Source organism: Phyllobates terribilis, unplaced genomic scaffold (assembly GCF_046119375.1).
Source record: "Phyllobates terribilis strain yellow unplaced genomic scaffold, ASM4611937v1 Scaffold_1__5_contigs__length_1240528914, whole genome shotgun sequence".
NCBI lineage: Eukaryota > Metazoa > Chordata > Amphibia > Anura > Dendrobatidae > Phyllobates > Phyllobates terribilis.
In genome coordinates, this window is record NW_027362761.1 from 184,180,949 (window position 1) to 184,194,604 (window position 13,656).

Genomic DNA, 13,656 nt, shown 5'->3' on the forward strand with positions numbered 1-13,656 from the left:
GACTAATAGAGAAAGTCCGACACACTACTAGAAGGCCAAATATTTTTTCAGAGGTAGATGCAGAAAAAAATATATTCAGTTTGCAACCTGATGGAGGTCAGTATAGATGGACTAATACAACAAGTCCCACACACAGCTAGAAGCCCAAATATTTTTTCAGAGGTACTGTAGATGCAGATAAAAATTAGTTTTAATTTGCAACCTGATGGAGGTCAGTATAGATGGACAAATAGAGAAAGTCCGACACACTACTAGAAAGCCAAATATTTTTTCAGACCTAGATGCAGAAAAAAATTATATTCAGTTTGCAACCTGATGGAGGTCAGTATAGATGGACTAATAGAGAAAGTCCGACACACTACTAGAAGGCCAAATATTTTTTCAGAGGTAGATGCAGAAAAAAATATATTCAGTTTGCAACCTGATGGAGGTCAGTATAGATGGACTAATACAACAAGTCCGCACACAGCTAGAAGCCCAAATATTTTTTCAGAGGTACTGTAGATGCAGATAAAAATTATTTTTAATTTGCAACCTGATGGAGGTCAGTATAGATGGACTAATAGAGAAAGTCCGACACACTACTAGAAGGCCAAATATTTTTTCAGAGGTAGATGCAAAAAAAAATATATTCAGTTTGCAACCTGATGGAGGTCAGTATAGATGGACTAATACAACAAGTCCCACACACAGCTAGAAGCCCAAATATTTTTTCAGAGGTACTGTAGATGCAGATAAAAATTAGTTTTAATTTGCAACCTGATGGAGGTCAGTATAGATGGACAAATAGAGAAAGTCCGACACACTACTAGAAAGCCAAATATTTTTTCAGAGCTAGATGCAGAAAAAAATTATATTCAGTTTGCAACCTGATGGAGGTCAGTATAGATGGACTAATAGAGAAAGTCCGACACACTACTAGAAGGCCAAATATTTTTTCAGAGGTAGATGCAGAAAAAAATATATTCAGTTTGCAACCTGATGGAGGTCAGTATAGATGGATTAATAGAACAAGACCCACACACAGCTAGAAGCCCAATATTTTTTCAGAGGTAGATGCAGAAAAAACTATATTCAGTTTGCAACCTGATGGAGGTCAGTATAGATGGACTAATAGAACAAGTCCCACACACTGCTAGAAGCCCAAATATTTTTTCAGAGGTACTGTAGATGCAGATAAAAATTAGTTTTAATTTGCAACCTGATGGAGGTCAGTATAGATGGACTAATAGAGAAAGTCCGACACACTACTAGAAGGCCAAATATTTTTTCAGAGCTAGATGCAGAAAAAAATTATATTCAGTTTGCAACCTGATGGAGGTCAGTATAGTTGGACTAATAGAGAAAGTCCGATACACTACTAGAAGGCCAAATATTTTTTCAGAGGTAGATGCAGAAAAAAATATATTCAGTTTGCAACCTGATGGAGGTCAGTATAGATGGATTAATAGAACAAGACCCACACACAGCTAGAAGCCCAATATTTTTTCAGAGGTAGATGCAGAAAAAACTATATTCAGTTTGCAACCTGATGGAGGTCAGTATAGATGGACTAATAGAACAAGTCCCACACACTGCTAGAAGCCCAAATATTTTTTCAGAGGTACTGTAGATGCAGATAAAAATTAGTTTTAATTTGCAACCTGATGGAGGTCAGTATAGATGGACTAATAGAGAAAGTCCGACACACTACTAGAAGGCCAAATATTTTTTCAGAGGTAGATGCAGAAAAAAATATATTCAGTTTGCAACCTGATGGAGGTCAGTATAGATGGATTAATAGAACAAGACCCACACACAGCTAGAAGCCCAATATTTTTTCAGAGGTAGATGCAGAAAAAACTATATTCAGTTTGCAACCTGATGGAGGTCAGTATAGATGGACTAATAGAACAAGTCCCACACACTGCTAGAAGCCCAAATATTTTTTCAGAGGTACTGTAGATGCAGATAAAAATTAGTTTTAATTTGCAACCTGATGGAGGTCAGTATAGATGGACTAATAGAGAAAGTCCGACACACTACTAGAAGGCCAAATATTTTTTCAGAGCTAGATGCAGAAAAAAATTATATTCAGTTTGCAACCTGATGGAGGTCAGTATAGATGGATTAATAGAACAAGACCCACACACAGCTAGAAGCCCAATATTTTTTCAGAGGTAGATGCAGAAAAAAATATATTCAGTTTGCAACCTGATGGAGGTCAGTATAGATGGACTAATAGAACAAGTCCCACACACTGCTAGAAGCCCAAATATTTTTTCAGAGGTACTGTAGATGCAGATAAAAATTAGTTTTAATTTGCAACCTGATGGAGGTCAGTATAGATGGACTAATAGAATGATGCTATGCCCAAAAGATTTTACTTCACTAGGTGCAGTAAAAAAATTGGTATTCTATACACAGGTGGTATATCTTGCAACACAGATAGGCTACTCCACTGACTAACACACTCTGCAATAGGCCAAAAAGGATTAGCTTTGCTAGTTTCAGCCAAATGCTGTGAAAAAAACTTGCACAGCACTGGCACAGACCTGCCTGGCAAAAACTGATAGGAACTCATGTAACCTAGTCCTGAAAAGGACTCCAATTACAATTAGTCTTTACTCCCACAACCTATCTATTTAAGAGCACAGACCTCCCTGATAAAAGTCGTAGGAAATGCTGTAACCTAGTCCTTAAAAGGACTGCAATCACAACTATTCCCTACTCCCAAGCTATCTGTATATTTGTGCGAAAATTGGCTTGAAATTAACAAGGTATAGCGCACACAGCAACAGCGGTGCCGTCTAACACGCAGCTGCAGCAGTGAGAAAATGGTGGCGACGGGGAAAATGGCTTGGTCTTATAGGGCAAGGACATGTGACATACACTGCCAATGACACATGCCCTTGCTTGTGTGAAAAAAAGCACTTCGCTCCGTGTGTGCGCTGCTGATTGGCTGACAGATTGCACCTCCCCACTGTAAATGCGGGAAAGAGAAAAAAAAATGGAGATCTTCATAGTTCCTGCAGAGATCCATCCCCTGCCCCTCCCCCCACCCCGCTGTACACTCAAACTGCGTATTAACATTAATTTTCATCATTACTGAGAAAAAATCCAGTTATGATTTTGGTGCACGAACAGTTATCGAACATAACCTCGAACAGCCGAATTTTTCTCAAATTGTTCGTGTTCGCCGAACGGCTCGAACACCGCCCAAAACAGCTCGAATTTGAGATTGGCGAACAGTTCGAGTAGAACAACGCTCATCTCTACTCATGACTGACAGCTGCCAAAGTTTCTAGGAAATGTCAGTCCCTGGGGGTCGTGTGTGAACCCCCTGTGCCACCCTTGTACCTGGCCACGGTATATGATCACCCCTGTATTCTGACTGTGGACAGGCGGCAACTGTGACCTCACTATACAATGATCCACTATGGGCAAATTATTGTATTATCAATCTCTTCTGACTGCTGTAAATCAGCCATTTAAATATCACCTGTGTATGTGTGTATATAAGAGAGCTCTCAGAGGCCAGATTTTTTTCCGACTTAATTGACATGTATCATTATATTACGACCAAAATTACATAAAATCATTACAAATTGTAGCCTATATGTTATTCCGATGTATAATCTATATTACTGTAAAGTTTCATGCAAATCCGTCCAGTAGTTTTCTCGTGAAAGAGTAACAAACATACATACTCACAAACTTTCGCATTTATAATATTAGTAGGATGCACTTTTTAGTGACAGTATGTGCTTTTTTATCTCTATGGGTGATGTATTACAGCTGTATACATCTTAAGGTTGTATATCATAATATCATACTGTGCATAATACCAATAGTAAAAATATATTTTGTACATTAAAATGTAATAGAGTGCCATCATTTAACTGTATACATTTCTAAAAATGTATCCTTATTATCTGGAGTATCCTAAAAGAGAAAAAAGACGAGACGCTATCTAAGCGTAGTGAGTTTATGTCAAGTTGTAAAAGGTGAGCTGTATAAGAAAACTTGCTCACCTGATATAGTTGTGCTGCCAGAGGCACAACTCTCATTTTGGTTTGGATTCAAAAGTGATAGACTGCAGTTATTCCTGGAGAGACAGGGGAAACCGCTTCCAGGAGTTTCCCACAGTGGAAGAATTAGAAATGGAGACCAGGATCAGCCCTGTCTTCTGTTGCCACGACTGAATCAAGGACTTTTTTGATTGCTTCAATGAGCATTTATTTAAAAATGAAAGATTATTAAAACACTAGTTTACACAATGCGTTTCGGCTGCTTACAGCCTTTATCAGGTGTATAATAAAAGTATACTTATCCAACTTTATATCCTCCACCACCAGGAAGTGGCAGGAATGGATAGAGGAGGGGGACAGGGGGAAAGTGAGGAATAGGGTTAGAGGGGGGAAAGGGGAGAGGGCAGGGGAAGGAATGGTTTAATCATGTGTCTATTTAACCATTGCTCTGTACTTTTGTTTGGAACCATATTCACACTGTGGCACCCTAACCCTGATGCTGTTTTATATTTTTCCGCCACAAGGAAAGGTTAAATTACTAAAATCCATCTGTTCAATATATTGTGCATGCAAAAATGCGATAACACTGAAAATTTAAGATTTATATAAAAAAAAAATCCTCAAAGAATTTTTTCATTTTTGTATTCTTTAAAACCTGCTAGGGACTTGACTTTTCCTAGTGGAGGGAAAAAATAAATAAATAAATAAATATATATATAAAAATAAGACACATCAGTTCCCATTCGTTTTAAAAAATATGTCATTGCTTGGTTGCTGGATGTGGAATAAGGATATTCCTCAACCTCAAGAACTTAAGCTACCATTATACTCACCCCAAAAATAGTGTCCAAACGGACCCTCCAGACTATAGACCACATAACTAGTGTTGAGCGAACATGCTCGACACTGCTCGGTACTCGGGATGTTCGTCGAGCACCGAGCATTTCCGGGTTACTCGGGCAGGAGCTCAGGTCTCCACCCAGCATGTTTGGCTCTCTTTACAGAGCCAATGAACATGCAGGGCTTGCCAGCCAGTCACTGTAATGTCGCAGCCATGTTGGTTGTGGGCATTACATTGATTGGCTGGCTGCACAGCGTCACCTCGAGAATTTAAAACCGGGCGCCGCCATCTTGGACACAGACGGCTGGGATCAGACAGTGTAGGGACAGCGCTGCTGATTTAGGGAGAGATATATACTGCAAAATAGTTAGTGTAGGGTCTGTAAATGCTGTCAGATCAAACAAACAGTCCTTCTCAGGACTAATATTCATCACAGATATCAGGCAGGCAGGCAGGCAGGCTGTATAGGAGATGCAGTGGTTATACCAGCAAACGCTGCATTACAGTCCTGTGTGCTGCTCCTGTTGCTGAAATTGCTGGACTTAGCTCCAGGTCTTGGGGGCAAAGAAAAATCCTTTTTTTTTTCATCTAAATCCTCTTTTTTTTTCCCTCCTTCACACTGTACAAATACCCGTCTCATTAACCTTTTGGTGTCCCCCCCCCCCCCCAAAAAAAAAAAAAAGTGTGTATGTGACAGTTCATACACAAATATATCTGCTTAAAATAGTCTGGTGTAGGCCAGAGAAACAGAAGTGTGGTTTTGCAGTTCCACAGTTCAAACCTCCGTATTATCCACTTTTGGGCAATTTGTATCGAAAAAAAAAACTGTTTGAGTGTGTCGCTCACTGTTCAGCCGCAAATATATATATATATAAAAAGTCTGGTATACACCAGTAAATTATAACTGTGGTTTTGCTGTCCCACGGTAAAAAAATCTCTTTTATCCTCCTTTGGCATTTTTTTCCGTAAAAAAAAAAAAATTAATAGTGTCTCCCTGATTGTTCAGACACAAATATATCTGTTTAAAATAGTCTGGTGTAGGCCAGAGAAACAGAAGTGTGGTTTTGCAGTTCCACGGTTCAAATCTCTGTATTATCCACTTTTGGGCCATTTGTATCTAAAAAAAACAGTTTGAGTGTGTCGCTCACTGTTCAGCCGCAAATATATATATTTCAAAAAGTCTGGTATACACCAGTAAATTATAACTGTGGTTTTGCTGTTCCATGGTAAAAAATCTCTATTATCCTGCTTTTGGCATTTTTTGCCGTAAAAAAAAGCTGTAATAGTGTCTCCCTGATTGTTCAGACACAAATATATCTGTTTAAAATAGTCTGGTGTAGGCCAAAGAAACAGAAGTGTGGTTTTGCAGTTCCACGGGTCAAATCTCTGTATTATCCTGCTTTTGGCATTTTTTGCCGTAAAGAAAAGCAGTAATAGTGTCTCCTGATTGTTCAGACACCAATATATCTGTTTAAAAGAGTCTGGTATACACCAGTAAATTATAACTGTGGTTTTGCCGTCCCACAGTAAAAAATCTCTATTATCCAGCTTTTGGTATTTTTTCCGTAAAGAAAAACAGTAATAGTTTCTCCCTGATTGCTCAGATTGTTTAAAAGAGTCGGGTGTAGGCCAGAGAAATAGAACTGTGGTTTTCCTCTTCCACGGTTCTAATCTACTTTTTATTACCCTTTTTCCATTGATAGTGCGAGTGTAAGCTATTTTACTTCCTTTACAATGGGCAAGGTGCGTGGCAAGGGACGTGGAACTGGACGTTCTGTTGATGGTGCGTGCAGAGGACGAGGCCGTGGCCAAGGTGAAAATGTGCCACAACCAACAGCCACATCTCGCTACCACTTCTTGACCGAATTACTAGGGAAGCACAGAACAACACCAGTATTGCGAACTGATCAGTGTGAACAGGTTATTAATTGGATAGCAGATAATACTTCCTGTTACCTGGGCACCACCACCTCCAGTCTGTCTTCCACACAGTCAAATCTTAGTAGCCGTTAGACTCGACTGCATACTCATCCTCACCCTGATGCTCCTTCCTCCCACCATGCCAAGTGTCGTCAGACAGCACCTGATCCCACACTTGGACACTCTGAAGAGATGTTCACTGGTCCATTTCCAGATTTGTGCCCCTCGCCTGCTCCGCTTGAAGTGGTGGAAGAGGAGATCCCATGTAGCGATACCCAAATATTTGAACAGCCACGGCCACAGGAAGTCGATGCTGGCAATTTGTCACAAGAGGTGGACGATGACGAGACACAATTGCCAGGAAGTGAGGAGGAGGATCGTGGTGCGCAAGTGGCAGAGGAGGAGGTGGTGGATGATCTAGTAACTGACCCAACGTGGCAGGAGGACATGCAGAGCGAGGCCAGCAGCACACAGGGTGAGGGAGGCAGAGTACCCCAACAGGAAGGAAGAAGCAGTGTGGTGGACGCACACAGAAGGCAGGCAACAGTTCCCCGTAACACAAACACGAGGGACGTTGCCAGTACAACATGTAGGTCTTCCAGAGTCTGGAATTATTTAAAGACTCTGCTGATAACCCCCAAAAGGCCATTTGTACCACCTGCCATGCCAGCATCAGCAGGGGTGAAAAAACTACCAGCCTGACCACCACCAGCATGATCAGGCACATGGCAGCAAAGCACCCGACTTTGTGGGGCGAACCCCAGGGTCCACGACCAGTGTCAGCGGGTATCTCCACTGCTTCTTCCACTGTTGTGCGTGCAATAGAACCACCTGTTGTGTGTGCAAGGCAATCTCCTGTCCATACTGCATGTAAAGATGCCCCCTCCTCTCAGTCTTCACTTGTTATGGCAGTTTCTCAAGAAACAGCATCAACGTCCACGTCCACGTCCCACCGCTGCGTTCAGTTGTCCATATCCCAGACCTTTGAACGAAAGCGGAAATTCGCAGCTAACGCCCCACAGTCCTAAATTCCCACATTTCACGACTGCTTGCGTTGGAAATGCTGCCTTTTAGGCTGGTGGAGATGGAATCCTTCCGCAACCTTATGGCGGTGGCCGTCCATCGGTACTCGGTCCCCAGCCGACACTATTTTGCCCGGTGTGCCATCCCCGCACTACACAAGCACGTGTCCCAAAACATCTGCCGTGCCCTCAACAACGCAGTTACCGGGAGAGTGCACCTGTCAAGTGCTTGTGGCCAGGGACGGTACAACTCCCTGACGGCACACTGGGTAAACATAGTGGAAGCCGGGACCCAGTCGGACCTTGGGACGGAACACATCCTCCCCACACCGAGTATTGCGGGCCCTATGTCAGTCAGAGTTGCCCCCACAGTGTACAGCTCCTGCGCATCATCCTCCTCCTCATGTTCAGCCTCCATCTCAGATATCACCACATCAGTTACAAGCTGGAAGCACTGCAGTACTGCCTCCGCCAAGCGGCAACAGGCTGTTCTGAAACTCATAAGCTTAGATGAGAAACCTCACACTGCTTGTGAGTTGTGGACAGCTGTGAAAGAGCAGGCAGATCTGTGGCTGACACCGCTGAACCTACATCCAGGCATGGTCATGTGTGACAATGGCCGTAACTTGATGGCGGCTCTGAAGCGAGGCGAGATCACACACGTACCATGCCTGGCTCATGTGCTTAACCTTGTGGTTCAGCGGTTTCTTAAATCGTACCTCGAGTTGCCAGATCTGCTCGTCAAAGTACGCCGCCGGTCAGCTCATTTTCGGAAGTCGGCTACAGCTTCCGCCGCCCTTGCTCTGTTGCAGCAGCGTTTGCAGCTTCCGTCACACCGACTAGTGTGTGCTGTCCCCACAAGTTGGAACTCTACCCTCCACATGTTGCAAAGGATTTGTGAGCAGAAGAGAGCAGTTGAGGACTACCAGCTGCAACAAGGCCGTCGATATTCAGGTCAGACTCCACACATAAGACCTCAGGAGTGGAACTGGATGTCTGACATATGTACCATGTTGACAAACTTTGAGGAGTCCACCAAGATGGTGAGTGGCGATGATGCCATCATTAGCGTCAGCATTCCACTTGTCTGTCTTTTGCAACGCTCTCTGCAGAGAATTAAAGAGGAGGCATTGCAGCCAGTGTATCATGAGATGGATCAAGAAGCCGTAGCGGTCGATTACACACAGCCCAGCCTCATCTCATCCCAAAGTGCATTGGGAGACAATGAGGGAGAGGAGGAGGAGGAAGAACAGTAGCTTGTATCATGCGCTGTAGACGGTAATACCTGTTCAACTGTCATACCGTCGGTTCAGCGTGGGTGGCCTGAGGACAGGGGGGAGGAGGAGGAGGAGGAGAGCATGGTCAGTCGTCTTCTTTGTGAGGACACGGAAGTCTTGCCCGTTACCAGTCTGGCACACATGGCTGACTTTATGTTGCGCTGCCTTAACCGTGACCCTCGCTTTGTCAAAATGTTGGGTGACAGTCATTACTGGTTGGTGACACTTGTAGACCCCGCTACAAGAAGAACTTTCACTCTCTTATTCCTGAGGTGGAGAGGTCTACAAAAATGGGACAGTACCAGAAGGCCCTTGCTGCAGAACTGTTAAAAAAATTCCCATCTGAACACGCTAGCGGCAGAGGTTACAGCTCGTTGACCAACCAAGGCGTACTTGCGAGAGAGACACAACTCCAATCCAGCAGAGGCAGGGGAACACTGTCAACATTCTGGGACAGTTTTCTCAGACCCTCCCTTCGGACAGACCCTGAGGCGCGGGGTACTCTCACAAGGAGTGGAAAGTTTCAAAAGATGGTGAGGGAGTACCTTGCCGACCGTACCAGCGTCCTCCGTGATTACTCTGTGCCTTTTAATTATTGGGTATCCAAGCGGGACACTAGGAATGAACTCGCTCTGTATGCCTTGGAGGTCCTGGCCTGCCCTGCCGCTAGCGTGTTATCGGAGCGTGTTTTTAGTGCCGCTGTGGGAATTATAACTGATAAGCGCACTCGTCTGTCAACTGACAATGCTGACAAGCTGACCCTTATCAAAATGAACAAGGGCTGGATAGGGCCAGACTTCTCATCACCACCAAATGACAGCAGAGTAACATAAAGTCAAATCCACTGTGTTATTTCGGGAGGTGCATTCACATGCACCGCTTCACACCCACACATGGGTATACACTTCCTCATTTCGGCTGTTTTATGCTCTTCTCCTTATCCTCAGCCTCCACCACCACTATACCACCAGGGTGACCGTGGTCTGTGTTGCCATTATTGAAAGTTCCTCCGTCCTTATTTTTGTCATCTTTTGCTTGGAAGGCCTAGGCAAAGACTATGGGAGACCCACTCCCCAATAATGGGAATAATGTTTGTAATATGCTGTACTGCATGGCTCTTGTAAGGGGCATTGCAAGTCCCTCCATCCTAATTTGTGGCAGCTTTTGCTTGGAAGGCATAGGCAAAGACTATGGGAGACCCACTCTCCAATAATGGGAATAATGTTTGTAATATGCTGTACTGCATGGCGCTTGTAAGGGGCATTGCAAGTTCCTCCGTCCAAATTTTTGGCAGCTTTTGCTTGGAAGGCATAGGCAAAGACTATGGGAGACCCACTCCCCAATAATGGGAATAATGTTTGCAATATGCTGTACTGCATGGCTCCTGTAAGGGGCATTTCAAGTTCCTCCGTCCTAATTTTTGGCAGCTTTTGCTTGGAAGGCATAGACAAAGACTATTGGAGACCCACTCCCCAATGATGGGAATAATGTTTGTAATATGCTGTACTGTATGGCTCTTGTAAGGGGCATTAAAACCATCTTGTTAAGCTACTGGGACCTCCACGTCTCTTCCAAGGGGCATTAAAACCGTCTTGTTAAGCTACTGGGACCTCCACGCCTCTCCCAAGGGGCATTAAAACCGTCTTGTTAAGCTACTGGGACCTCCACGTCTCTTCCAAGGGGCATTAAAACCATCTTGTTAAACTACTGGGACCTCCACGTCTCTTCCAGGGGGCATTAAAACCGTCTTGTTAAGCTACTGGGACCTCCATGTCTCTTCCGAGGGGCATTAAAACTGTCTTGTTAAGCTACTGTGACCTCCACCACTTTTCAAAGGGGCATTAAAACCATCTTGTTTAGCTACTGTGACCTCCACCACTTTTCCAAGGGGCATTAAAACCGTCTTGTTAAGCTACTGCGACCTCCACGTCTCTTCCAAGGGGCATTAATACCATCTTGTTAAGCTACTGCGACCTCCACATCTCTTCCAAGGGGCATTAAAACCGTCTTGTTAAGCTACTGTGACCTCCACGTCTCTTCCAAGGGGCATTAAAACCGTCTTGTTAACCATTCTGAGCTCCACAGCTCTTCCAAGGGGCATTGAAATGTTGTTTTTAATTAACTCTAACCTCCATGACTCTTCCAAGGGCATTGCATTTCCTCCTAATTTTAGTCAGCTTTTGCTTTTCAATGCATAGGCGAACACTAAGGGAGACCATCTCCTCAATAATGGGTAGAAGGTTTTTAGTATGCTGTAATCCACGTCTGTTTCAAGGGCCATTGCAGTTTCTCATAATTTTTGGAAAGCCTTCCATTCACTGCTTATGCCAACAGTGCACAGGAGATCCAGTTGCTATAAATGGAAAAAACGGTTTAGTTAAGGCCCTCTGACCTCCATGTCACTTCCAAGGGGCATTGGAGTGCCTCGAAATTTTTGGTAGGCATTGCACTCACTGTATGCCCTATAACTGTGTAGCCGAACCGCTCCTTTTGGTACAGAAACATATCCTACAAGACATGTGTGGTTGACTGGCCTGATATTGATGTGAATGGTCCCTGTTCCTCCTGCTCTTTCTCCTTTGCCACCACCTGATCCATCATTCATCACCTGAAGCTTTGTTTTAACGGGAGTCATAGAACTGCGATAGTAGCAGGAAAACATCCAGCAATCCTCGGAGGAGGTAGGATATGCGCCAAAACGCTGACCACCTCAGGCCTAGCCGCTACTACATACATGCGCTTGCATTCCAAGGAACAGAAAGCTAAGGAGATGGCCTCATGATCATGAATAATTTTCTCGTTGTGTAGGAGGCTGACCACTGCTGCTGTCTACCTTTTGAACTGTGTGTTGAAGCCTGACTGACCCAGGACCCGCAATCCTCTATGTCTGGAGGACGTGTTGCATCCCAGTGTCCAACTGTGTCCCGGCTTCTACAATATTAACCCAGTGTGAAGGCGTGAGATGGACCATCCCTGGCCACATTCACTTGTCCACGTGTTTGTGGTTAGGCTGTCCTTCAAATAGGGGCGGCTGGGGACCGTTTATGGACACCCGGCCGCCACCAGGCGGCTGGGAACCGTGTGTGGACACCTGGCCGCGGGGCGGCTGGGGACTGAGTACGGACACCCGGCCGCCCCCTGGCGGCTGGGGACCGAGCGTGGACACCCGGCCGCCGGGCGGCTGGGGACTGAGTATGGATACCAGGCCGCCGGCACAGCCATGACATGGTGGCCAGATTCCGCCTCCACATGCCTAAAAGGCGCAATTTGAAGTGCAAGCAAGCTAGCAGTATGGTATTGCAGCTTGGGGGTGGGTGGGTGGCAGGCTGCACCCTTACGCTTGCATTCCAAGAAAACAAAGCAGATGCTAACTTCTACCATTATCATGCTCCTCACCTTGGCACTGTCAACTCCCCTGATGGAGAAGCCAGGGCCCACCGGAGGAGTCTGGTTCTCTGGTGGGCTCGTCCAATGCTGCCCTAAAGCAGGCCGGGCTAAGAAAAGTGTGTGGGGGGAAGTTGACAGGAGAAATAGGGGCGGCTGGGGACCGTTTATGGACACCCAGCTGCCCCCAGGAGGCTGGGAACCATGTGTGGACTCCCGTCCACGGGGCGGCTGGGGACCGAGTATGGACACCCGGCCGCCCCCTGGCGGCTGGGGACCGAGCGTGGACACCCGGCCGCCGGGCGGCTGGGGACTGAGTATGGATACCAGGCCGCCGACGCAGCCATGACGTGGTGGCCAGATTCCGCCTCCACATGCCTAAAAGGCCCAATTTCAAGTGCAAGCAAGCTAGCAGTAGGGTATTGCAGCCTGGGGGTGGGTGGGTGGCAGGCTGCACACTTACGCTTGCATTCCAAGAAAACAAAGCAGATGCTAACTTCTATCATCATCATGCTCCTCCCCTTGGCACTCTCAACTCCCCTGATGGAGAAGCCAGGGCCCACCGGAGGAGTCTGGTTCTCTGGTGGGCTCGTCCAGTGCTGCCCTAAAGCAGGCCAGGCTAAGAAAATTGTGGGTGAAGTTCAGCGGAGAAATAGGGGCGACTGGGGACCGTTTATGGACACCCGGCCGCCCCCTGGTGGCTGGGGACTGTGTGTGGATTCCCGGCCACCGGGTGACTGGGGACAAAGTAAGGATACCAGGCCGCCGACGCAGCCATGACATGGTGGCCGGCGTCTGCCTCCACATGCCTAAGCAAGCTAGCAGCATGCTATTGCAGCCTGGGGGTAGGTGGGTGGCAGGCTGCATACTTGCGCTTGCATTGCAAGGAATGGGGGAGGTACAATTGAACACTGCTCTGGGAGAAGGACTTGCATGGGGATAGTTGCAAGTCTGCATCTTCTTATGCGGCAAGGATCACTTCTGATGGGCACACTTTTAGGCAGTGACCTGGGTGTCAGAGATGCTTCCAGGGGTCTTCCCCATGCTGTTCCATTGTGTTTTCAGCACTGTATGCATGTGTCACACAGCACATGGCCAGATAAGGTTGTAAAATGTTAAAATGACAAAATCCCAGTGAATGCATTTGTCACAGTTGAAAGCAATACAGAAGTGCAAAAACGCATAAAAAATGCTACTTGTGA